Consider the following 26,188-nt stretch of genomic DNA (forward strand, 5'->3'; position numbering starts at 1 on the left):
GGTACAAATGAAGAATCTGTCAGCCTTCAGGACTATGAGGTAAAGGATATCACATTAGGGAAACCTACACAGGATACTTCTCGACAAATGATGACTATGGGAGTCAAAGAGGTTCTTAACCACAAGGAACATGATGAGATTGAAATCAGAGGACTTTGAAGGCAAGTTGAGATCTTGAAAGGATATCTAGTTGAAGTTATTGGTCCTCTTGACTCCGAATGCCCCGAGGAAACTTTGACTACCATTCTGAAAGAAGGGGAAGGTGTACGGCTCAATCCATTTTTGAGAGCTTGTCAGGATTGGTGAGACAACCTTGAGGATAGGGGTATCACTATAATTATAGGAAATCTGAAATTATTGCATGCTACAAAAGACAACATTGATAAGGTCATGGAAATTTTGAGGTAGGACTTCAGCATTATGGATGAGGTACAAGTTTGGGGCAAGGATTTGCAAATTCTACAAGCCATAAAAGGACAAAGGTACCGCATTTTGATTGATGTATATACTGGAAAAGAACTAGACATGATAGATGATTGGATAGAAAAGATTGCAGAGGGAAATAAAGTGATGGAAACATTGCATGATGAGATACATAGGCTCAAGGACCAAGCTTGAGATTGAATTTTGGAAGCAGAAAAGCTATATAGTGATGTATGCTTGGATATTTTTGAAGATGAATAATGGGAGAAGCTTTTACCAGTTGAGGTAGTTGTGGAAAAATTTAAAAAAACTTTAGAGGAAGCATCCAGTGATGAAGATATCAGACAAGCCTTCAGGACAGAAGAAGCATTGTCAGAGTTGGATACCAAACTCGGGGAGTTTGCAGAAACTCAGATTGAGGTGGACAATTATAGACAGAAGGTCAAACATAAGTATGAGGCTTTGGATCTTCTTGATGCAACTAAAATTACTGAGATTATAGAGAAATTCAAGAGCAAATATCCAAATATATCTTTAGGATGAAGATGAACAAAACCCAGATGCCAGAATTTCAATTTTGACACTTAGAAAGTTTTTGAGGTTTTTGACTCAGTCGAGGTCCACAGCTCTATAGCTTCATAGGTCCGCAGCTTTGTAGGTCCATAGGTCCGCAGCTCCGCATTTTCATGAGGCTCCACAATTCAAAAGTGCACCGACAGTCAACTGCCAGTTCCAAAAATAGCACTTTCCATGCATTTTAAACACATTTTGATGGCAAGATAACTCCGACACACATCAAGTGAAGGGCCAGCTTCTATTTTTGGTGTCTCCATGCACTTCTACTTCGATTGATGGCTTCCTCCTATTTTGTCTCTCATGCTTTCATTGTTTTTAATATGTAAAGGGCTCATGCATCGAATTAATGAATAAAATATGGATGGAGTTCCTCCAAGCACCAGTTAGATTACCAGTTTGTATATATTTAGTTTGTTTTAATGTTTTAAATGCATTTTTATTGCATTAAGATATCTCTCACTCTCAACACAAATTGAGGAGATGATTTCTTATAAGTACCCCATTGTAAAATGTAAAAGGGGTTGCCGTTATTATGCAATAAAGTTATGCTTTTGGTGCTCGCATTCGGAGTGTAGTTATTCTTGGTTGAATGTGTCATTGTTTTATGGATTTTATTCATGAGACTGTGATTGAGCCAAAGGTTTATTGCATTGTTTCTAGTTGTGCAATCTTTTAGTTCTGGTGTTTGCTACAGATATATGGATTCCGTTGACGTAACGAGCTTGAGAAGAGATCACTCGATTGTGTCTACATAGCCTTTTGTCTCACATGAGCGCACTTTTCGTGGCCTTGCAATTTGATGAAGAGTGAAACATCATTTGATTTGTTACAGATTCTCACTGACGTTTGCATCAGTGGATTCTAGGAAGTGCTGCTCCTATTTTCATTGGTTTCCTACCGATTTCTTCGAAGGTTTAACTCGTAGCATGATGTGTTCTGTAGCTTATGTCTGTTTAGGAATTTCAATTTCAAGTTATTTGATTTCATGTTATTTGCTTTGCTAACCCCCCTATTAGAATAGGACCTCATACTAGCGGCATTTTTAGAGTTGCATTCATTGAAAAAATAGAAAATACAAAAACATTGTTCTTTTGGTGTGATATTTTGAGACAGCGAACAAATTTTACTTGATTCCAAGGTAAAAGAGTTTTGGAACCAGCAAAGGCCTCCTCGTGAACATTCACATTTATCTTCTACTGAGTGGATTTTGGTACGTCGCAAGACAAACACTGAACCTTGGAGTGGATCCTTAAAAAGATTTGCTTTTCAAGAGAGGAATTACACTATGGATTCTTTCCATTGACCTCGTGCAAAATGAATGCCCAAAAGAAGTGGCGCTAGAAGGAGGGCCTGATACAAAGAACATACTATTGGAAACAAGAAAGATTTGATCAAGTTTCAAAATTTTTGCACCCTTGCAGTAATCTACCCTACGTAAAAGGTTTAGAAATCACTTCTGAAATTTTTAGAAATTCAGCTCCACAGGTCCGCAGCTCCGCAGATCCACAGCTCCGCAAAACTCTGTGGTGCGCAAAATTCAGAAGAAGTGAGGAAGTGTACTTCTGCAGAGGTGCATTTTTTCCTATATTGATACAAGCTGGAAGATATTGATCCTAGATCCCCATTCCAGCGAGCGTTAAGATCTTCACCAAGTGCCCAAGAATTTCTAGAGCTTACTCATTTTTGTAAGCCACGTAGTGACCGACGAATACCTCGAATTCAACCACTTCCATTCAACATTTCATCATCTTCTTCTACTCCACCACCCATTCAACCACCAGGTGGACCTCCACATATTCCAACACTCCCATCACCTTTCAACCCACCTTTAGGTCCACAAAATCCTTTGATGGCCTTTTTCGCAAATGCAGTTGGTTCACCCCTTAGCTTGAGAGGTTCCCTCCATGACCTCCTGAAGAATCTCGAGAAATTCTGTCAAAGGTTTATTTACGGAGAAACAAGAACCACTGAAGATAATGTCAAGATTTTTAAGGAAATTTGCAACCAGAAGAAAATTGCTAATGAAGATGTGGTTCTTCATTTATTTTCCTACTCTCTGGGGGATATTTCCTTCAATTGGTATGTGAACCTACCACCAGAATGTATTGGAGATTGGGACACTTTTGAAAAATCATTTTTGGAACAATTCAAAACTTTCATCAATCCAGCAGTGATACATCAACAATTCATATCAATAAAAAGGGACCTAGTTGAAATAGTTTCACGCTTCAATCATCATTTTCATATGGCCTACCACAAGTTGGAAACACCGTACACAATTCTGGTTGAAGCTGCCATCCAAGTTTATTTCAATGCCATGGATCCTCTTACTGCGATTTTTCTGAGAAGACTTCCTACAACAAATATTGACACATTGGACAAAGTCTTTGTAGAAGCCATCATGTTCACAAAGCAAGCTAATCCTAATGGAGGAGGAATGATACTTCCTACGCAAATAGTTCCTACCATGCCAACGGTTCCTGTGGGAGCACTCACTGTACCTAGTCAGTTCATACCTATGAACCCAGTTCCATTGCAACAGGTACCCACTCCACAAACTCAAGCGATAACATACCCAGGGTATGAGCCCTCAAAAATAGCCTTCTTTGAACAAAAAGCAACAGTTCCTGTGGAAACAAATAACAATCTCCTTTCAGAAGTTGGTCAGATGAAGAAGACCATGTCACAGATGGAAAATGAGTTGACTCATCTTAGATTGTCACAAGGACAAAGTAACAACTTCCAGAGAAACAATGCTGGCCCCTACAACAACAATTTTGGTCAAAATTACAATAGGAACTTCAACAATAACAGTAACAACAACGCAGGAAACAACGGCGAAGGGAACAACTTCAATCCTCATGATTGCAACAATGGCTTCAAAAGACAAAATTGACAATGGAACACTCGACCAAATAATGGAAGTATTCCTGCTGATAATAACAACATTCAGTATGCTGATATTAATCAGTATGATGATGGCCCAAATATGCCTAGCAATGATGGTGTGTACTACAATGATAGTCAGGATGTGAATCAAAACCTGCCAATGAATGATAATCTGCCTCCTATTCAATTCAACACAATTCTATTAGAATCTTACCATCCTACACAGAATGTACAAGTGGAACAACAAGCAAATGAATAATTCTCATTCCCTTTTAGTCAAGAACCCGATCTTCAATATGATGAGATGTTTGGCTTTTGAAATGATAATTGAAACACATATAATCTCAGAAACAAGAGGGATCCCTTGACCGATGGAATTCCTCCTGGTTTACAACCAACTCCACCTAATCCTAGAGCAAGCAACAATCCACCACCAATAAGGCCAGCCCAAGGAGGACCACAGTATCAGAATTAGGTGAACATACCAACAATACTGAAGAACCCTGCTTGGTCTACTGAAAAATATAACGTAGTTGAAGATCTGAAGAAAACAAAGGCCAATATGTCCATGTTCGACATGTTGCAAAATTGTCCACAATAAAGAGAAGCACTCATGAAGACATTGGATAATACAAAGGTTTCCCATAATATGAATAATGTCCCTTAAAAGATGGTGCCGCAACAAGTAAATGCTGCAGAAGCTATGCCCACTATGTTTAAGGACAAAATCGAGGTACCCCCATTTTTGCTGAGCATAAGGATATATGGAAAGAATCTTCACAATTGTCTTATTGATTTAGGAGCTTCATGTAATGTGATGCCATTATCAATAGCTCAAAGGCTAGGAGTTGATCCTCAACCCTCTAACTGAGTGGTAATACAGTTGGATAAAACAGAGGTAAAATTCATTGGAGTATTAAAAGATGTGCGGATACAACTAACAGTTGATCCTCGGATCCAGGATATTGTTGACATACATGTGGTGGACATCCCGAAAACATACAGATTACTCCTGAGCAGGGAGTGGACAAAATGTCTTAGAGGATGGTTCTCCACAGATTTCACTAAATTACGGTTGCCTTGGAAAGGTTTGAACAATCAAACCAAGATAGATGTTGAGCCCAAACTGAAAACAATGATCACGGATTACAATGCCCCGAATGAGGTAGCATTCTTACAATCTGACTTGGGGTCGTATAAAGTGATGGCATTGGACCTAATTCCAAACAAGACATCTCAAGAGAAAAATGAAGAACCTAATGTGTTGGTCCCCAAAATTGAGATCGTGACACAATTCATAGAAAGTATGGTGACTAATCTACAGTGTTTAGGAGAGGAAGCTGACCCTAGTGTCCTCCTCCTTCTAGGATTTTGCCAGTTGCACAAAGTTAGTCATTCAGAGTTTGAATTTTCAGCATGCCAAGAAGTAGTAGCAAAAGTTTTGACACAAATAATGGTAAACAAAAGTACGAAGACTTCCAGCGAAGAAGTTATCCAAAGTCAAAATTCAGTGAATTCATCCAACTTTATTGAGAAAACTAAAGAGGAAAGTGAAGATTTAAATGTATCATACAGTGATACCTCTTCAGATGGTGGAGGTTTGTCTTCTCCTCCTCTTGGGATGATCAAAGTTCAAAGAAGAAGACGATATGTCAAAGGTAAAGGATGGACTTTAGTAGTAATTCATCCTGAACCTAAAGTTGAACAAATCAATGGGCTAATAGGGGAAATTCAGGAGAAGCAAGAAAAACACACTCTTCCTTTATCCATGGGATATGAAGGAGATTCATCAAGCTCCACACGAGAAAAGTTACAATGGGTTCCCAAGAAACAGTCATTCAAGGCTCAAGTAAAAGAAAAGTTGAGGACGAATAAGCACAAAGTCAAAAAACCCAAGGAAAATACAGTTTGGACACTCCACTTTGATGGTTCCAGATGCAAATCAAGAGCTGGTGCAGGTATTGAACTAATCAACCCAAAAGGTAGGTCTTTCTATGCCGCATATCGATTGCAATTTAGATGTACTAATAATGGCGCAGAATATGAAGCCTTGATTCGAGGACTTCTCTTTGCATTGGAAAAGGGAGTTACTGCTCTTATAAATGAAGGAGATTCTCAACTAGTGATAAGACAAGTAAAATCCATATACTCATGCAATGAAAAAAGATTAATCACTTACAGGAAAAGGGTATGGGATATAATGGATGACTTTCAAGCTCTAAACATCAAATCCAATCCAAGAAGAAGGAATGTGGTAGCAGACACCCTTGCAATTTCAGCTAGTGCTTTACAACTAGTAGAAAGAAAAAAGTTGAAAAGATTCTCAATTGAATTAGTTGTTGTTCTTGCCATTCTCGACAATATCACAAACTTTTAGGTCTTTCAAGATGATCAACATATACTCGAGTTTATTATGTGTAGTCGCCATTTCCAAGGACAAGAGATTGATGATACACCTAAAGACAAGCTTGAAAATGATGAGATTGAGGATGATGATGGAATCCTTAATTTGAAAACCAACAACATTCTGAAAGGGATGGTTGAACTTGAACGCATCTTTGACCGCGACGAATCAACACTCAATAGAAGGGCAACTCAAGAGAAAGGAATCAAAGAATGTGACTCGTACAATTTAAGCATGAATGAAGAACCAAAAATGGTGCAAATAGGAAAAGCATGAAATCAAAAGGAAAGGGATGACATGCTCAAGTTGCTCACCGAGTATAAAGATGTGATTTCTTGGAGTTATGAAGAGTTAAAGACTTATGATCCTGATATTATCACACATGAAATCTTGTTGAAACCAGATGCTAAACCTTTCCGGTAGAGACAACGACCAGTGAATCCGATAATCAAACCATTGATTATGAAAGAAGTTAAGAAATTACTGGATGCTAAGATTATATTTCCTATCCATCATTCCACCTGGGTAGCAAATTTGGTCCCTGTAAGGAAAAAGACTGGAGAAATTCACCTTTGTGTCAACTTTCGTAACTTGAGTTTGGCATCTCAGAAGGATAACTACCCTGTACCCTTGCTAGATGAAGTGTTGCAAATCGTTAATGGTTCAAAGATGATGTCATTCTTGGATGGTTACTCGGGATATAACCAAATCATGGTCGACGAAGAAGATAGGCTAAAGACTGCTTTCACAACCAAGTGGGGAACGTTTGCCTACAGAAGGATGCCTTTTGGGTTGATTAATGCAGGAGCTACATTTCAACGAGCAATGGATGAAGCTTTTAAAGGATTGATAAAAAGATGTATAGTCATCTACATGGATGACTTGACTATCTTTTCAAAATATCAAAGTACTCATATTGTTGATCTGAGGTAGGTATTCAATAGATGTCCTAGGTACGGCATATCACTCAATCCCAAGAAATTTTCATTCGGTGTTACTAAAGGGAAGCTCTTGGGACATGTCATTTCTGAGGTTGGAATTTCAATTGATCCTAATAGAGTTGAATCAATTCTGAAGTTAGTACCCCCTCGCAATCAGAAGGAGTTGAAATCTTTTTTTGGAAAGATAAACTTTGTACGCAAATTCGTAAGTGGTTTCGCGAAAATAGTCCGCCCCCTCAATGATTTACTCAAAAAGGGGACTAAAATAGAATGGGTACCAGAGATAAAGAAATCCTTCCAAGATATCAAGGTTTCCATTTCTACAACCCCTGTTTTGGTAAGCCCAGATTATGAATTACCTTTCAAGATCTATTCCTTTGCTTTCGAACATTCTTGCGCAGGGATCTTGACGCAAAAAAGAGAGAAGGAAGATAAGTGACCCATTGCTTTCATGAGTTTTCCTCTAAAGAACACTGAGTTAAAATATTCAAATCTTGATAAACAGTCCTTTGCGTTAATCAAGGCAGTGAAGAAGTTCCATCACTATATACTTAGAAGTAAGGTGTATGCAATTGTACCTGACCCAATAGTAAAAATGCTTTTGATGTAGAATGAACTTGGCGAAAGAAGAGGAAAGTGGATGGCAATACTTCAAGAATTCGATCTAGAGATTCAACCTATGTGATTACTCAAAGGTCAAAGATTATCCAAAATGATCGCTGACAACCAAGAAGGAAATCAAAAGGAATTCAAATTTGATGATGAAACTGATGAAGAAGATCAAAAGAAGATGGTTGTGTCACAAGTTGATATCAATCAAGGTGTGGTGACAAATGTATGGTACTAGGATATTGTTTATTATCTCCTACAAGATCAATGCCCCAAATGGATGAACAGTTCTCAACGTAGGGGACTTAAGATGAAATGTGAGTCTTACAAGTTACTTGATAACAAGTTGTATAAAAGGAACTATGAGGGGATTTATTTGAAATGCTTAGGATGTGAAGAAGCTAAGGATGTCCTGGAACAATTTCATGACAAGTATGGTACATGACACGGCTCAAAAAAAGCCACAACACACGTGATTTTAAGGTTGGGTTATTTTTGGCCCTCAATATTCAAGGATACGTTTGAACGTGTGCATTCTTGTCATACATGCCAAACTAGTGCTAACAAAGAAAGGCACCCAGTAATGCCACTTCAACCGGTATATGAGGTGCACCCTTTCACAAAGTGGGGACTAGATTTCATTGGTCTAGTAAACCCACCATCATCAACTAGACACGCATTCATCCTTACAGCTACCGATTACTGCACACGTTAGACGGAGGCTGAGACTTTCAAAAATTGCACTGCTAAGGTGGTGACAGACTTTTTGGAAGAGCACATTGTTACCAGATTTGGAATGTTGTTCGCTCTTGTATGCAACAATGGATCTGCATTCGCATCTACATTTTTAACACAATAGGCATTTGAAAACAAAGTCATCATCAAATTCTCTTCAAATTATTACCCGTAAGGAAAGGGGGTAGTGGAGTCTACGAACAAAAATTTGATCACTGTAATAAAATGATTGCTGAAGGAGAACCCTTAGGATTGGCATACACAATTGAAATATGCCTTGTGGGAGGATCGGGTTAGAGTAAAAAAGGCCTTGGGTACTTCTCCCTATCTCCTTGTTTACGGGCAAGAATCGGTATTCCCGCTCAATCTTAAGATTCCTATTTTAAAATTCATGAGTGGGTATGAAGATGACATTGACAGAGTACAAATCTGATTGATGAATCTTCTAGAAATGGAAGAGAAATGAAAAATTTCATTGGAACACATGGCGAAACATCAAGCCATTGTCAAGAGATGGTTCGACAAGAGGGCCACCATAAAATCTTTCAGGATTTTTGACCTAGTCCTACTTTGGGATAAGGTGAAAGAAAAGTCGGGAAGCCATACTAAGTTTCAACACTTGTGGATAGGCCCATATCAGATTGCAAAAATTCTCGGAGAAAACACATTGAGGCTAAGTTCCTTACAGGGGGAGTTTTTACCTTTTCCCGTAAATGGGCAATTTCTAAAACATTATTTTGAAGCCTAAAAAAAAAAAAAAAAAAAAAAAAACAACAACAACAACAACAAAAATTAGATTTTATTTCTGCGTCTAGAATAGATTTTTCCTTTCTACAAGTGTGTTTGATTTCAAGTCATGTGTTTTCTTTTAGTCGTGTGTTTCCTTTCAGTTGTGTGTTTTGTTTTCAAAGTTGAGTCCTAGGGGGTAAGGTGTACTTGATATTTTTCTCAGGATTCTACTAACCACTCTTTTGGTCCCAATTTCAGGAAGGGGTATTTCTTCATCAAAACATTCAGACGATTGTACGTTGTGCACCAACCGAACATTGGACATTTCTTGTGGAAATAAAGGGTTTTTCAGTCAAGAAATTAGGACTCTAGACCAATAAGTTCTCAACACTTTGCAAAACTTAAAATTTGATCATTTTAGGTGTTGTTGGATTGAAGCCAAAGATGATGAGGGATGATTCAAGCTCCAACTGGTTCAAATGGGAGGGGTCTCCTTGGAGATAGCTAAGACCATTGATTGGCGTGAGAGTTTCTAAAAAGTTCTAAAAGAGGAATGCAAGGGATGTTCATAAGAGATCAAATTCGAGAAATGACACCGATGTTCTGACTACATAGTCTAAGCATAGTCAAGATACAGAAGGAAAAAAAAATGGTGTTAAGAATGAAGGATTCCAAAGATCTGAAAAGGCTCCAAGATATGTTCTCAAAACATAATAGTTTATGTTCAAAGTATTTCTCTATCAAGAGTGGCATTTCAAATGACATGGAACAATTCTTCAAAAGGCCTGAAAATCAAAAGAATGTGACATCCCACCAAGAGCCCTCGAATTGATTCTCTCATCTGGTCGATCAATTGGTTGATAAAAGTCTTCGCGGAGATTTCAAATGAATGAGCTAGGAGGAGTGGAAGATTGTTTTCAAGTTGTTAGAAAATTTCAATGGACTACATTCTAAGGCATCGAAGGGAATGAATTCATATTGTAGACACTGAGCTTCAAAGTTTTGAGTCCTGGTATTTTGACAATGAAGTCATTCAAAATAAGCCTGAGATGTTCAAAGCTAGGTTGATGTCCGATACAGTCAGAAGGATGCTTGCTGATAAAGAAATTCTTAACACATTTCTTCCTTTTTTGGGGACTATTTGTTGTGGTATTCACAACACACGCCCCATTCTGAGTCCAGAATGGGGACCCCCTAACTTTTTTTCAACTCTTGACTCTCATTTTGAGAATCAGGAGAAGAAAATTAGTTTATTAGTTAGAATATTTGAGTCAAAAAAAAAAAATTTAAAAAGCCAAATTTTTTTTTAAAAAACAAAGAAAAATACCACGTGAGTGTGCATACCGAGGCACGCGTGCTTTGTAAGAGCAAGCAAGGGGAGGGGTTATAAAACCCCCTCCTTCCTACCACTCTTTTCATTTTTTCCACTATCTTTTTTGGCTAAGGGAGGAAGGTGAGGAAAATTCTTCCTCCCCTCCCTTCTCTCTCTCCATTTTTGCGCCATGCGTCGTGGCGCTCTTTTGGGTAGGCTGCGCGCACGTCGTGCCGCCACGCTGCCCTTTTGGGCGCGCCGCGTGTGCGTGCTGTGTTGCGCACACCTTTAAGGCCACGCATGCACCGCACAACTGCGTCGCCCTTTTGGATGCACCGCATCGCCGCGACGCTCTCATGGGGGTGTGTGCCTTTAAGGCCATAGGTGCGCGTAGCGCTGTGCAAGCCTCCTGGCTGCGCGTGCATGGCGCTCCGCCGCGGCGTCCCTTTTGCGCAGCACGCGCGGTCGCGACCACTGCCCTCACTTTTTTTTTAAATTATTATTTTTTTATTTTTTTATTTTGTCAAAATAATAATAATAATAATAATAATAATAATAATAATAATAAATCATAAGTAAAATAAAATTGGCTTTTGAGTATCATTTTTTTTAATGTGTTTTATCTATCTAGTAATTAATTATTTTTCTTTTTGTGACGTGCAGGTAATACAATCAAATGGCATCCACATCCGAATCAATAGCAAAGCCAATCGTATACAAGTTTCAAGTATTAGAAAATCTTGACCTTACTACAACATACAACTTATCTTGTAGATCTCATATCACTTCTTAGCTCATACCCTTGCCTGGCCTTTAATCTCTGCATCTCTGACAACTTGCCCTCATTCCAAGCTTTGTCTCCTTGAGTCTCCATACTCAATGTACTAATGCAATCATCTCTTCATGAACACTCATAGAAGCAGTGCCTCTGTGCTCTTGCTTCTCCTAGATGTCTTCCCCTTGACACCCTTCCAACCACTTTGCAGATTTGGCTCTTCAATAGGAACAATATCAACAACTCTTTGCTTCTTGGTTTATGACTCCTTAAATAGAAGTCTTGGAGTTCCTTTTCCCACTCAATTCTTCCATTATTTTATTTTAATTTGCATGGATTAGGTAGGATTCATTGCATCTAACCCATATTTTGTTTCCTCTAGAAACTTCTTGAATAATCCTCTTGAATTCGCTCAAAAATGGTTTACATAGATTTTTGTGCCACTAGCTCATCATCCTTATCTTCCAACTCATTCACAAAATTCAAAGTAACCACTTTGTCAGCTTAGATTTGGTGAATCTTTGACATTTGAAATAATGTAGTAGCTCAGCACTATTGAAATACTGGTGCTCGGCACATACTATGTTACTCAGCATCAACTAAGTTTTTCCTAATGCTCAGCACCTGAAGATCACTCGACACCAACTAAGAATTTTTGATGCTTGGCACCTGATCTTCACTCAGCACTTGAAGATCACTCGGCACACACTAGAATTTTCTGTTACTCAGCTCCAACTGAGAATTTTCTCAACTTCAACTAACTTGCTTAGCACCCACTAAAGATCTTAGTTTAAACTTTTCAATCAACCTTGTTACAAATTCTTCCTCCAATGTTTCTAAGTGTGACCAACCTCTATCTTTTTGAGTATGTTATCAATACATCATTTAACCATTGTTTTAACTGATCCTTGCACTTCATTGCAACATCATAACTTAACCTTTCCCTTAGGTATTCTTGTTACATCTTGTTGATCAAATCCTCTCCATCAATGAACTAAGTGATAGTACTTGGATCTTATAAGTAAATGTCATTTCTACAGATAGCAAATTTGACATCAATGACAAAACAATGATTGAAAACATTCTTTTACAACAATATCCCTTTTTGATCTTCAACAATGAGCTTTTAAATCAGATTTCCAACATGTGTGATAGTTTGGTACTCCATAATGTGGATTAGAAAGGTTTTTAGAACAACATCATTCAAAATTTTCTTATTTATAGTAGAATCATTAATAATTTTCTTATTTACAATAGCATCATTCATAATTTCCTTCAGCACAAATTCATCTTAAGTTCTACAACAACCATATTGAAAGATCATGAAGAAATGAAAATGTATTTAAAGTTGATTACAATCATAGAGATCTATCATAAGGAATTCTATAAAGAAATGATATTTAAAGCTGACTGAAATAGTATAATCAACCAATAAAAATTGATTGTTAATGTATCTAATCAAAAATGTCTTAACAATAACAAATTGTATGTTGTGTTCTATCTAGACTCTAGAGTCCTCAATGCTTAAGTAGTATGTATTTAACTCTCTCCATGTCACTCATTTCTCAAAAATATTTTTTCTCTTGCAATTTCAACCAAAAATGTATTATATGCCCTTATCATTGTATCTTCACTAAGCCCAGGAATGGCTCTAAGAGCATCACACATTTTTTGTGCCACTGAATCATAATCCTCTTGAACTTCTTTGATAATGTAAGGCTTTGACATGCCCTCATGGATCTTATTCAAGGCTTTGAAAATGGTATCCATCAAGCTAGCCATGCTTGCCTTCTTCTTCTTTCCCTTTCTTGATGGGGCTAGAGAAATTCATTTTCTAGTAGTTGTCAATGATTCATTAGATTGGACAAAGTCATCATCCATATTATCATTAACATTAGCTGCTATATTAAAATAAAAATCATCATCAAGACTGATGGCCTCATCCATTATTTTTCCTTCTTCAGTTTCATGAGGTGTGGCAGCTATAATGCCTTCTCCAATGTCATTGCCAACAATAAAAGCTAGCTCATTATAGTAACAGAATGGCTGCCTTTTGTAGACTTTTTCATTTTTGAATTCCTTCCTCTACATGTTGGAAAAATGAATGAAATGGTTATTTTTCTTTCGGTGCTGGATTTATAGGATAAAACTAGACTTAAATCAAATGAATTTCAAATAGCATTTTACCTTCAATAGTTCATTCCAAACACTATCTTCAACATCCATGCATTGTGTAGTTTCATTCCAGGAAAATCCTCTTGTGTTTCTTAAATCTTTCATGATTCAAAATCTCATCTTCCAAGTTTTGAATTTATTTTTTAAACTATCCCTACTTAAATTAAGCTTCAATTCTTCATTGAAGCATCACTCAATGAAAGTCCAAGCTTCTTTTTTGAATCCATCGTCACCTTTTCTACCTAGTTGGACTTTCTCATGGAGCAAGTCAAGGATCTTGTGTTCCATTTCTCTTGACCATACAACCCTATCCGAAGGTGGAACATTTTTGGTTTGCACCTCTCCAACCATTCTATTGAAGAAAAGCAAAAATCCATCAAGAGTACAAATTTGATAAGTTGTAGGATTCATCAGATTATAAACAAGAACAAACAAGAGAAAAGAAAATAGAAACATCACAATAAACATGAAAAATAATACAAAATGTTAGTCAAAATTCAAGGATACTGATCTAAATGATAGTAATGGTGTGCAAAGATGGGCCTAAAGGATCTTAAAAAATCCAAGAAACTACCCTAACAATCAAATGGATTGATAAAGCCTCACTTAAGGAGTATCCTAGTGAAGTGTTGTATCTTGGAAGGGACTTCACATTGATGACCTTCTATAAGGAAATTTTGATGGAAATAATATGATATGTGGGGTAAAGTCAATATAGTGGAATCTTAGACATGGGGATAAGCCAATACCATTATTACAAGTTTGTTTGGCAAGAAAGTGGACCATAAAAGGTATCAAATATCTTTTGCACCTATTATCTAGGATGGAATTAAACTAGTGGCAAAAATTGTGTGATAAATTTGACCTCCCACGATCTCATTGAAAAAACCAACACAATGATGATAAAGTAGGCTTGTAAGATTGAGATTTTGTGTCAATACAAGGAAGAGAGAATCTGTCAAGGACATAAAGTTGGAGCTTCATAGATTCTGTGCATGCAAGGAAGAGATAATATCTTGACTCAAATGTCACCATGATTCCATATGCAAAAGCCAAATAGAATAAAATCCTCATAGATAACTTGCTTTGCCCAATGAAGCCCATTTCCTCAAACAACCCTCTCAAGGAGCCAGTCATGGAGATCCAGTATTAGGTCAAGTATTTTTGATACTACATGTTTCAGTTAATCCAAATGTGAATAAAATGTGGAATTGGATGAAAAGATGAGAAAGACAAGAATTTGGGCAAATGGAAGACTAATTACATCTCACTAGTGGGAAGGTTCCAAGTCTGTGCTACCAAACTTCTATACAAAAGCCAAATACATCTACAAAATCCTCACAGACAACCATGACACTCTTGAGCTATGTACCAAACAAAATCTAAACATGGAAACCACATATTGGAAAGAGCTCTTGCAACTATGGCATACACCTATTGAGACAAGAAAACATCTTTTTCTTATGGCATCTTCTCCTATGTAAAAAGTAGTGGTATTTATGGCCTTTATTTGGACTATAACTATAATCTACCACATAATTTAAATGGAAAATTCATGAGCCATTGAAATAGCTATATTTGTATTATAATTTCAATATGCTACATATTTCAAATGAAATCTCATGAGCCACAAAATAGCTAGATGTTTTTTAGTCTATGCTTACTATGGAAATAATGTGGACTATTTGGAAATTAAAGAATGGAGGCATATTAACGATAGAGCTAGAAATCTTACCAAGTTTCTTTGGAAACACATAGGTTACTACTTTAAATTTGTGGACCTCTTATTGTTATAAACTATGTGGACCTCTTGAATGAAGTGACTGAGAAGGTTAATAGAGGGAGTTGCCTAGATCACTGAGCAAAGCTAGGAACAAAACATTCCCTTTCATGAAGTCTTGGCCAAACTCAAGAATGAGTTAAAGGAAATGTTAGAAGGCACGTGAAAGTCCAACTGCAATTCCAGTCCTAGACTATACTACAAAAACCTTGAGTAGCCATTTCAGCAAATCCATACTTTAGTTTGTTTATAATGATGAGATTTTGGGCTAGATTGAAGGAGTCCGTGGCCAGATTAAAGGAACCTGTTGTGGTATTCACAACACACGCCCCATTCTGAGTTCGGAATGGGGACCCCCTAATTTTTTTTTGACTCCTGACTCTCATTTCGAGTATCGGGAAAAGAAAATTAGTTTATTAGTTAGATTATTTGAGTCAAAATAAATAAATAAATAAATAAATTTAAAAAGCCAAAATTTAAAAAAAAATTCCTGCACGAGTGCGCATATCGAGGCGCACGCACTTTGTAAGAGCAAGCAAGGGGAGGGGTTATAAAAGCCCATCCTTCCTACCACTCTTTTCATTTTTTCCACTATCTTGTTTGGCTAAGGGAGGAAGGTGAGGAAAATTCTTCCGCCCCCCCTTCTCTCTCTCCATTTTTGTGCTGCGCGCCGCGGCACTCTTTTGGGTAGGCCGCGCGTGTGTCGCGCCCCTGTGCCGCCCTTTTGGGCATGCTGCACTGCGCGCGCCATTAAGTCCACACACGTGTCACGTCGCCACGCCACGATTTTGGGCACACTGTGTGCATGCACTGTGATGCGCACGCCTTTAAGGTTGCGTGTGTGCCACGTTGTCGCGACGCTCTCATGGGGGCAGGCACCTTTAAGGCCACAGGCGCATGCGGTTCTGCACAAGCCTCCTGGTTGCGCGCATGTGGCACTCCGCCGCAGTGTCCCTTTTGCGCGGCACGCGCAGTCGCAGCCACCGCCCTCACTTTTTTTAAAAATTATTATTTTTTAATTTTTTTTTATTTTGTCAATAAAATAATAATAATAATAATAATAATAATAATAAATCATAAGTAAAATAAAATTGGCTTTTGAGTATCATTTTTTTAATGTGTTTTATCTATCCAGTAATTAATTATTTTTCTTTTTGTGACGTGCAGGTAATACAATCAAATGGCATCCACATCGGAATCAATAGCAAAGCCAGTTGTATACAAGTTTCAAGGCGTAACCCCGAAGTCATGATTACACAATGAACACTCTGAGAGCAAAGACACAGAAGTTGGACACATGGACTTGGGAGAATTTTTGAGGGTTTGTAATAACCCAACTGAAAGATCTTTTTTGAGATTCGCCTTAATACGGTCTGGATTGGTAAATGCAACATCACATCTTGAGGCTGTTTAGTCAACTGAATTGATAATGACCTTATCCCAACATTTTGTTCCCGAGGAAAGGGTGGTAAAGAGTGTCACTGGGGAAGTAGTCTTGGATCTATGACCTGATAATATCGAGAGAATCTTTCACTTACCCAGAGTTGATCAGTTTATCAGGCTTTCATATGAAGCAGCTGAGAGGTTTCATAAGGATCATCACCAGGAGGCCATGGACATTATATATTCCTCATACTTCATTGAGAAGCCATCTCGAGGAAAGACAATCAGAAAAGTAGATATGGCTCGAGGATATATGAGGGATGACATTGGATATTCAATCATTCTCTTGAGAAGAGTTATGGGAGTACTAGTAGCAGGTCATCTCGCTCCATTTATGGTTAACTTCATTGAAACCATCAGACACGCAAAGATGCCACTAAATTGGGCTACCACACTTAGTGAGAACTTGTGTAATTTGTTGTGGATAGTAAAGGACAAGAAGAAGTTCTATATGACTTCTTATGTGATTTATCTACTTGCAGCAAGGGCCACCGACTATCCCGAGTTGTACAAAACGGGCAGTATGCAGGATCCTAATGCATGGCCTTATATAGTTTATCCTCAGCTAGTTAAGAAAAAGCTCTTGCCCCAAAGCAAAGAGTATCGAATTGTGAATGATGCCTTTATCTTCGCCATCATTTGATTCATCGAAGGTGACTATGGAAAGAGATTGTCTGATGAGGCCAAGGCACAAATCATAGCTCTCGGTGCATATTTTATCTAGTTTCGGACATTCACATACATTCGGGTCAGAGGTGCATCTATCCATCTAAAGAAGCTCCCAAGGTACCCAAGTGATAAGTTGGTTCTGATGGAAATTTCTCGACAGATTGAGTCAGCCTATGAGAGGATCAAGAAACAACGAAGGCCTTGTTGGCATTGGCCTTTTGTAATAGGGACATACCAAGTAAAGAGAAAGCAAGATATCCCGACCTTTGAATGGGAATGGGAGAACTATCCGCTTGAGGAATATAACTCTCCCTAGCCATTCTTTGATAGTGTTGGTAAAGTGGAAAATTTGGCAGGAAAAGAATTCTACCATGAGGATGCTATTGAAGATCATTGGATGAATGCGACAAAGGACTATGATGTCCATATTAGGGACTATTGTAGAATGACTTTGTATTTAGCTGAGAAGGCTCTCCATTTGACCATCTTAGATGAGATAAGGATACAAGATTCACAAGAGCTATTAGATCCCTGATTTAATAAAGATAAAGTTTGTGAGAGGCCCATTCTGAATGCAAAAATTGACAGAGAGGAAGGGGATGATATTAATTATCGAGCAAGACATTTCATCAGAATGAAAAAGAGTTGGATCAAGATACCCTTTCTGCTTGATCCAATTTTGGATACAGTGATATTCCATATACATGCTCGCCAAGAAAAGGTAAAGGGCAGGAAAGTCACGGTTCCTATCTTTGTGCTCCAGTCTCCTATCAGGCCAAAAATGGTCTACCAGCTTGATCGTCCAGTGGGATATTACCGTCCACCAGAGAAGAAGAAAGAAAAGAGGAAGAGAGCCTCTCCTCAGAGGATCTAGACAGAGCATGTTGAAGAACAAGCCCCTTTGCAGCAACATGAATCTACTCCCCAAGACCCCCATGACTCTGGGATTTCTCATTTCTAGGTTGATTTTCCATTGCCTCCTATTTTCTCAAGCCAACAAGGGGAGGGAGAGATTCTAGAGACATCCATTCCTCTGATGCATCAAGAGCTCGCTTCTCCTATGGTTCCACAGAAGAAAAGGAGGGTCAAGGTTAGAATGAACAAGAAGTAGAGAGTTCATAAAATATTAGTGCCTAATCCCTCTATTCCTAAAACTATTCTCGAGGAATCAGATGAGGATGAAATAGAGTTAGATGGGGAGGAAGAACAAGTGCCTCTACAAGGGAGAACCTAACTTGCCAAAGCTACAGAATTGGAAAGAAAGAAGAATGTCACAAATATCCCACCACCCACCCAAGCTGAAACAATAGAGCTCTCTTTGTTGGAAGATGAAGTACAACGATGGGTGAATGAGCAAGGAGAGCTAGGTGATAATATTCTCTCCATTCTAGATTTTGATTTCATGCCAGTGGGTACAAAATTGGTTGGAGATAAGATTAGAAATACTCCTACAAGTGAATCTCAACAACAAGATGGGATGTAGATGCCATCTGAGACACAAGGTCCTCATCCAACGCTCCCATCTTCACCTCAGTCTATGATGGTAGATAGAGTTTCAGTGACACCTCCACCTCCGAGTTTAGAAGAACATGTTTAGAAGGAATCATCATTACAAGGAGAACTAGAACCAAGGGTTACTAGTGAGCCATCAAAAGAGGCACAGGTAATGGAATGTTTACAACAGCCTTCTCAGGAAGTTGAGGATCAAACTACGGGATCTAGAGAAACTGAGACTATAGAAGAAGAACCCTCACAATAGGAAACTCCAAGCAAAAATGACAAAGGGAAGGAGGTAGTTGAACACATCCCTTCATCATCTAGAGCTAAGGTTGGAGAAAGACATATCCCGAGATGGTTCCAGAAGGAAATAATGAGAAGTGCTAAGTGTCAATTCCTTACTTCAGAGGATGATATCTGTGACATTGTAGAGATTTTGAGCAAGCCTGACTCTCCATTGCAGGATGCAACACCATTTGCATTCATTACCACTACTCAGAATCAGGACCTATTTGCACAAGTGGCTCATCCCCTTATAGGTACAGATGAAGAAGCTGTCAACCTTCAGAACTATGAGGTAAAGGATATCACATTAGGGAAACCTACACGGGATACTTCTCAACAAATGATGACTATGGGAGTCAAAGAGATTCTTAACCACATGGAATGTGATGAGATTGAAATCAGAGCACTTCCAAGGCAAGTTGAGATCTTGAAAGGATATCTAGCTTAAGTTATTGGACCTCTTGACTCTGAATGCCCCAAGGAGACTTTGACTACCATTTTGAAAGAAGGAGAAGGTGTACAACTCAATCCATTTTTGAGAGCTTGTTAGGATTGGTGAGACAACCTTGAGGATAGGAGTATCACTATAATTACAGGAAGTCTAAAATTATTGCATGCTACATAAGACAACATTGATAAGATCATGGCACTTTTGAGGTAGGACTTCAGCATTATGGATGAGGTACAAGTTTGGGGCAAGGATTTGCAAATTCTACAGGCCATAAAAGGACAAAGGTACTGCATTTTGATTGATGTATATACTGGAAAAGAACTAGACATGATAGATGATTGGATAGAAAATATTGCAGAGGGAAATAAAGTGATGGAAACATTGCATGATGAGATACATAGGCTCAAGGACCATGCTCGAGATCAAATTTTGGAAGCAGAAAAGCTATATAGTGATGCATGCTTGGATATTTTTGAAGATGAAGAACGGGAGAAGCTTTCACCAGTTGAGGTAGTGTTGGAAAACTCTAGAAAAACTTTAGAGGAAACATCCAGTGATGAAGATATCAGACAAGCCTTCAGGACAGAAGAAGCATTGTTAGAGTTGGATACCAAACTCGGGGATTTTGCAGAAACTCGAATTGAGATGGACAATTACAGACAGAAGGTCAAAGATAAGTATGAGGCTTTGGATCTTCTTGATGCCACTAAAAATTAATGAGATTATAGAGAAATTCAAGAGAAAATATCCAAATATATCTTTAGGATGAAGATGAACAAAACCCAGATGCCAAAATTTCAATTTTGACACTTAGAAAGTTTTTGAGGTTTTTAACTCAGTCAAGGTTCGCAGCTCTGCAGCTTCACAGGTTCGCAGGTCCACAGGTTCAGAGGTTCGCAGGTCCGCAGGTTCATAGGTTCGCAGGTCCGTAGCTTCACAGGTCCGTAGGTCTGCAGCTCCGCATTTTCATGAGGCTCCGCAATTCAAAAGTGCACCGACAGTCAACTGCCAGTTCCAAAAATAGCACTTTCCATGCATTGGAAACACATTTTGATGGCAAGATAACTCCGACACACATCAAGTGAAGGGCTAGCTTCTATTTTTGGTGTCTCCATGCACTTCTACTTTGATTGATGGCTTCCTCCTATTTTCTCTCTCATGCTTTCATTGTTTTTAACATGTAAAGGGCTCATGCATGCAATTAATGAATAAAATATGGATGGAGTCCCTCCAAGCACCAGTTAGATTACCAGTTTGTATATATTTAGTTTGTTTTAATGTTTTAAAGGCATTGTTATTGCATTAAGATATCTCTTACTCTCAACACAAATTGAGCAGACGATTTCTTATAAATACCCCATTGTAAAATGTAAAAGGGGCCGCCGTTATTATGCAATAAAGTTATGCTTTTGTTGCTTGCATTTGGAGTGTAGTTATTCTTGCTTGAATGTGTCATTGTCTTGTGGATTTTATTCATGAGACTGTGATTGAGCCAAAGGTTTATTGCATTATTTCTGGTTGTGTGATCTTTTAGTTCTCATGTTTGCTACAGATATATGAATTCCTTTGACGTAACGAGCTTGAGAAGAGATCACTCGATTGTGTCTACATAGCCTTTTGTCTCGCATGAGTGCACTTTCCATGGCCTTGCGATTTGATGAAGAGTGAAACATCATTCATTTTGTTACAAATTCTCACCGACAATTGCATTAGTGGATTCTAGGAAGCGCTGCTCCTATTTTCATTGGTTTCCTACCAATTTCTTCGAAGGTTTAACTCGCAGCGTGTTGTGTTCTGTAGCTTATGTCCATTTAGGAATTTCAATTTCAAGTTATTTGATTTCATGTTATTTGCTTTCAGTTTCGTTATTTTCTTTGCTAACCCCCCTATTAGAATAGAACCTCATACTAGTTGCATTGTTAGAGTTGCATTCATTGAAAAAATAGAAAATACAAAAACATTGTTCTTTTGGTGTGATATTTTGAGACAGCGAACAGATTTTACTTGATTCCAAGGTAAAAGAGTTTTGGAACTAGAAAAGGCCTCCTCGTGAACATTCACATTTATCTTCTACTGAGTGGATTTTGGTATGTCGCAAGACAAACACTGAACCTTGGAGTGGATCCTTAAAAGATTTGCTTTTCAAGAGAGGAATTACACTATGGATTCCTGCCATTGACCTTGTGCAAAACGAACACCCAACAGAACCCATGGTTAGATTGCTTGGTTAAAGAGGTCTCAAAAAGAAATAACAATGAAGTAATGACCTATCATAGTGTCTTTATTTATGTATAAAATACACATGTTATCAATTAGACTATAGAAAACAAAATCCAAATCAACTATTGTATTGGTTGCTGCATTTCTTAGTGGAAAAATTGTATTCATAATTGTAGAGATAAAAATATTTTTTTATAATAACCTTCAACTATGTCACTATACATTCATTGAATCTCTACATACTTTGTCTGAATGTCCAAAAATTGCATGAAAGTAAATAATGGAAGCAAGAATAAGTGAGATGAAGCATTTCATGTTGCAGTAAGTGTAGGAATCTTTACCATCTAGAAATTGATGATTGAGACATAATGGATCGTGAGAGATTGTGGGGTGGGGGTGATACTATATACCATATATCAAATTGAATCAACCTACTACACATATTGAAAGTCAAAAAGTAGGGTAGTAGAAGTCCATGTTGCTCTACACATCACATGACATTGTTATGAACATTATTTTGCATATAACAAGTCATATTTTTTGAGGACAAAAATAGTCACAAATATTGAAGAAGCATATTTTCTATTTTAATCTCTTTTAATTATATACCTTTAAACAAGAAATTTATTCATATAATGGATCATTATTTATTTAGAAAACATAACCATACACTAGATTCTTAAATTTAAATCATTCATTCATCTAGAAACTTCCCAAATATTTCAAGTTATTCAAATACACTCCAATTATCAATCTAGTCATAAATATGTCTCAATTTATACTATACAACAAAATTGATAAGATGCCTCATGTACAACTAATCTTGCGATCTATAGTCTTCCCACATCCTACATGCTATTTCATCTTGAAACTTCCCCCAAACATCTCTATCCCACCGAGTCATCCCATATGTCTCAAGTATTGGTACATTTACCCCCTCACACTCATCACCCTCTTCAATTTCAACTTTAGATGGAATGTGGTCTTCTATCATAATGAATTTGTGCAATATGCGACATGATAATACAAACCTTTTTTGTGGCATGATTGCATAAGATGTTGCATGCCTAAAGATAGGAAAATGTTGCTTCAAAATTCCAAATGTACGCTCTATTGTATTCCTAAGTGGGGAGTGTTAGTGGTTAAATAACTCCTATGGAGTGTTTATTGGATTTTCTCTAGAGAACTCCTTTAGGTGGTAGCATGTCGACTGGTAAGGGGCAAGAAATAGTGGTATATTTGGATATCCTATATCAACCAAAACAAATTTCCTACACAAACACACATATGAAGTATATGATATTTTTCCTTTCCTATCACGATATTTAGCTTGTATGTCCACATTGATAGGAACAGGTATATGAATTCCATCAATTGCTCCAATACAATCCTATGAAACAAGAATTTATAATTAAATTTTCACTAGTACAAGTTAAGGTCAACAAATCAAATATGTGCTAATAGTAGAGTTACCTTGAAGTAGGGATCAAAATAGTCCTTCCCAAGAATTTTAGGAGGAGTGGTCAGAGTAGCAGGTATCAAGTATTAAACATGTATTATTAATATAGCTCTCAATACCTTATGGAAGTGTTGACTTATTGTCTCTCTTGAGTGACTAAAGTTATAGAAAATCTTATGATTCCTCAAATTGTGGCCAAGTGTATGGAGGGACATTAGTAGTTGTTCTTCTAATGATATATTTATCATATCTTCCATGCTTCCATTTGTCCTTATAATTTGTGCTAGAAAAAAGAAGGGTCTCCTACTCATGTGAATTTGATCATGAAAATATTTCTTGTTTGAATGGATAATACACTTACAAAGTGGAATTTCATCTCTTGTGCACCTATGCCTCTTTCATCTAGCTTCCTGTGCAAATGCTACAATGAATATTGCATGGGCAACAAGAGAAGATACACCAACAAGAATGATTCTATTCTTCCTAGAAATGAGTCCATGAATCCTTGGATCATTAGCAAGATCTATTTGAATGACCTAAATTCACATTAGAAACAAAGATTTCAAAATGCAATCAGTTGAAAGAATTTGAATTGTCAGAAGTAGAATTTCAACAATAATATGTTGGTCCCATCTATTATTTTAATATGCCTTTTTACACCATGCAATTATTTGTAGAGTCCAATAAGGTATTAAAAGTCTAATAAGCCAATCATAGATTCTTATATCACTTTTCACTTAGATGATATATTTTTGTTTAGCAAGAGTGTGATGTACATTTAGTGGATTAGAGATAGAATTTGCAAATTTTGAGTAGTAATAACTAACCAATGAATTGAAAGAAATGTGTGTTTTGCATCACAATCACTTGCCTATTTAGACATGTGGCTTAAGATGGACAAGTGGGAAATAAGTGATTGATTACAGCTACCACAACACTACAACTACAATAGAGTCTATTCATAAAAGAAGAAAAATAGGGGTTGGAATAGCAGGCTAGATGTTGGTTGGAATCCATAGGTTATGGTAGCCTTGCATATGGGAAAGTTCAAGATCATAAACTTAGAGGTTCAATGTTAGGATCTAGCTTCTGTAGAAGCCATGAAACTAAATATGCCCACATTTTTTCAATGGATTACCATTTATAAGTTTGTAAATTTGTAGGACATTAGTTTGATTACCATGTGTTAGTTATGACTTCAGAAATGCAGGTTTGATATGCAAGTGATTGGCATGAAGTTGGATGTTGTGTGCTACAATAGTGCTATCAATGTATGGTACAAATTTTAGGATTTATGGAAGGTATAACACTGGGGAATCTCCTCTTTTTGTACTGGTGTGCCTACTTTATAATTTTTGAAAATTTGGTTTAGGGCAGAGGAAAACAATTATAATTTTATTTGTCACTACTATAAGCAATTGACAGAAAAAATTAGTAAAACTACTTTTCTTATATAACATTGTTTCTTGTTCACAAATCTATTGATATTTCTCCCTCATTAACACATACTAGAATATCTATTTATTGGATGGATTAGGCCTAATAAGACTCAAAAAAGTTTGTAAATTACATTTTATAATACCACATGCAAATAGTTCCAATCAAGATATTATTGTTTTCAGAACTGAAACTAGTCCTTTGTTCTCTTGGTTTTTGGCCTAGACTAGGACCAAAAGAATAGTAATTTGTGTAAAAATACTAAATTAACACTTCTCCTTTCAAACATAGCAGTTAAAATTAGAGACTAATTAAACATAGGCCTAGGAAAAACATCAAATTCCTATTTAAAAAATAGAGCAATTTCCTATTAAGAGTGCACAAAAAGTTAGAGACAAAGATATCAATGAACCTAAATAAACATATATTCTATGTTAAGCACTATATTAACAATATTCATATCAAATATACAAGATAAATTGAAATCCAACAATGAACCTAAACTTAAAAAATGTTCCATTAAAAATGGACTATTAGAATTCATCTCCTACTAACTTTTCAAGGTAGGTAGAATTGAGGGGTGGTGAGAGAACTTGTAGCACAAGCATTATAATTTTTTGTTTGATTTTTATTTTTTAATAATCAAGTAAATAGATTTTTTCATATCAAGAAGCAATAAAATATGATTTTCCCAATCAAATTTAAAAAATGGGTTGAAATAAGATAAAATTATTAGTATAAAAATAAAATAAAACAACACCATAAAATTCTTACTATAGAAGATCGAGAGTGGAAATGTGCAAGAATATGTTTTGCACAAATTTGAAATCATGTCTAGTATATAATGTTGAGCTTTAATTTTTGTAATTGATTGTCCCACATTTGACCACTTGAGGTCTTGTAGGCCCAAAAATAAATCATATTTTTTTTCACTCTAATTATGTACAAACTTGCTAAGTTATTGGACAAAGAAGCACCAATAGGTGTTGGGGAAGAACAACTTGATTTAGAGGAAGACATGACAAACCTTCACAATGCATACTATGACTTAAGCCTTATGATACGCGACAATTTTATTTTCAAAGATTTTTATAAAATCAAGAAAGCACATAGGCATGGAATAAGGAGGTGTGAAGAGAGGAAAGACATTTGACAATGTTTGGGAAAATTGCTACTTAGACTTTTCATTGTGTTGGTAATTCCTCATCAATCACTTGGCCATACAAATTAAATACACATTTCTCATTGAACCCAATGCTTCAAGAAGAAGGCAAGAGCCTACAACACAATGATAATTTGTGAACCTCTCATGTGGAAGGTATTGGGTTCGAATTCTGTTAGCACATAAAAATAATTAATTACAATAAACAACAATAATT

Source organism: Cupressus sempervirens, chromosome 3 (genome assembly GCF_028749045.1).
Source record: "Cupressus sempervirens isolate cs-2001-9-10 chromosome 3, ASM2874904v1, whole genome shotgun sequence".
In the NCBI taxonomy this organism is placed as follows: Eukaryota; Viridiplantae; Streptophyta; class Pinopsida; order Cupressales; family Cupressaceae; genus Cupressus; species Cupressus sempervirens.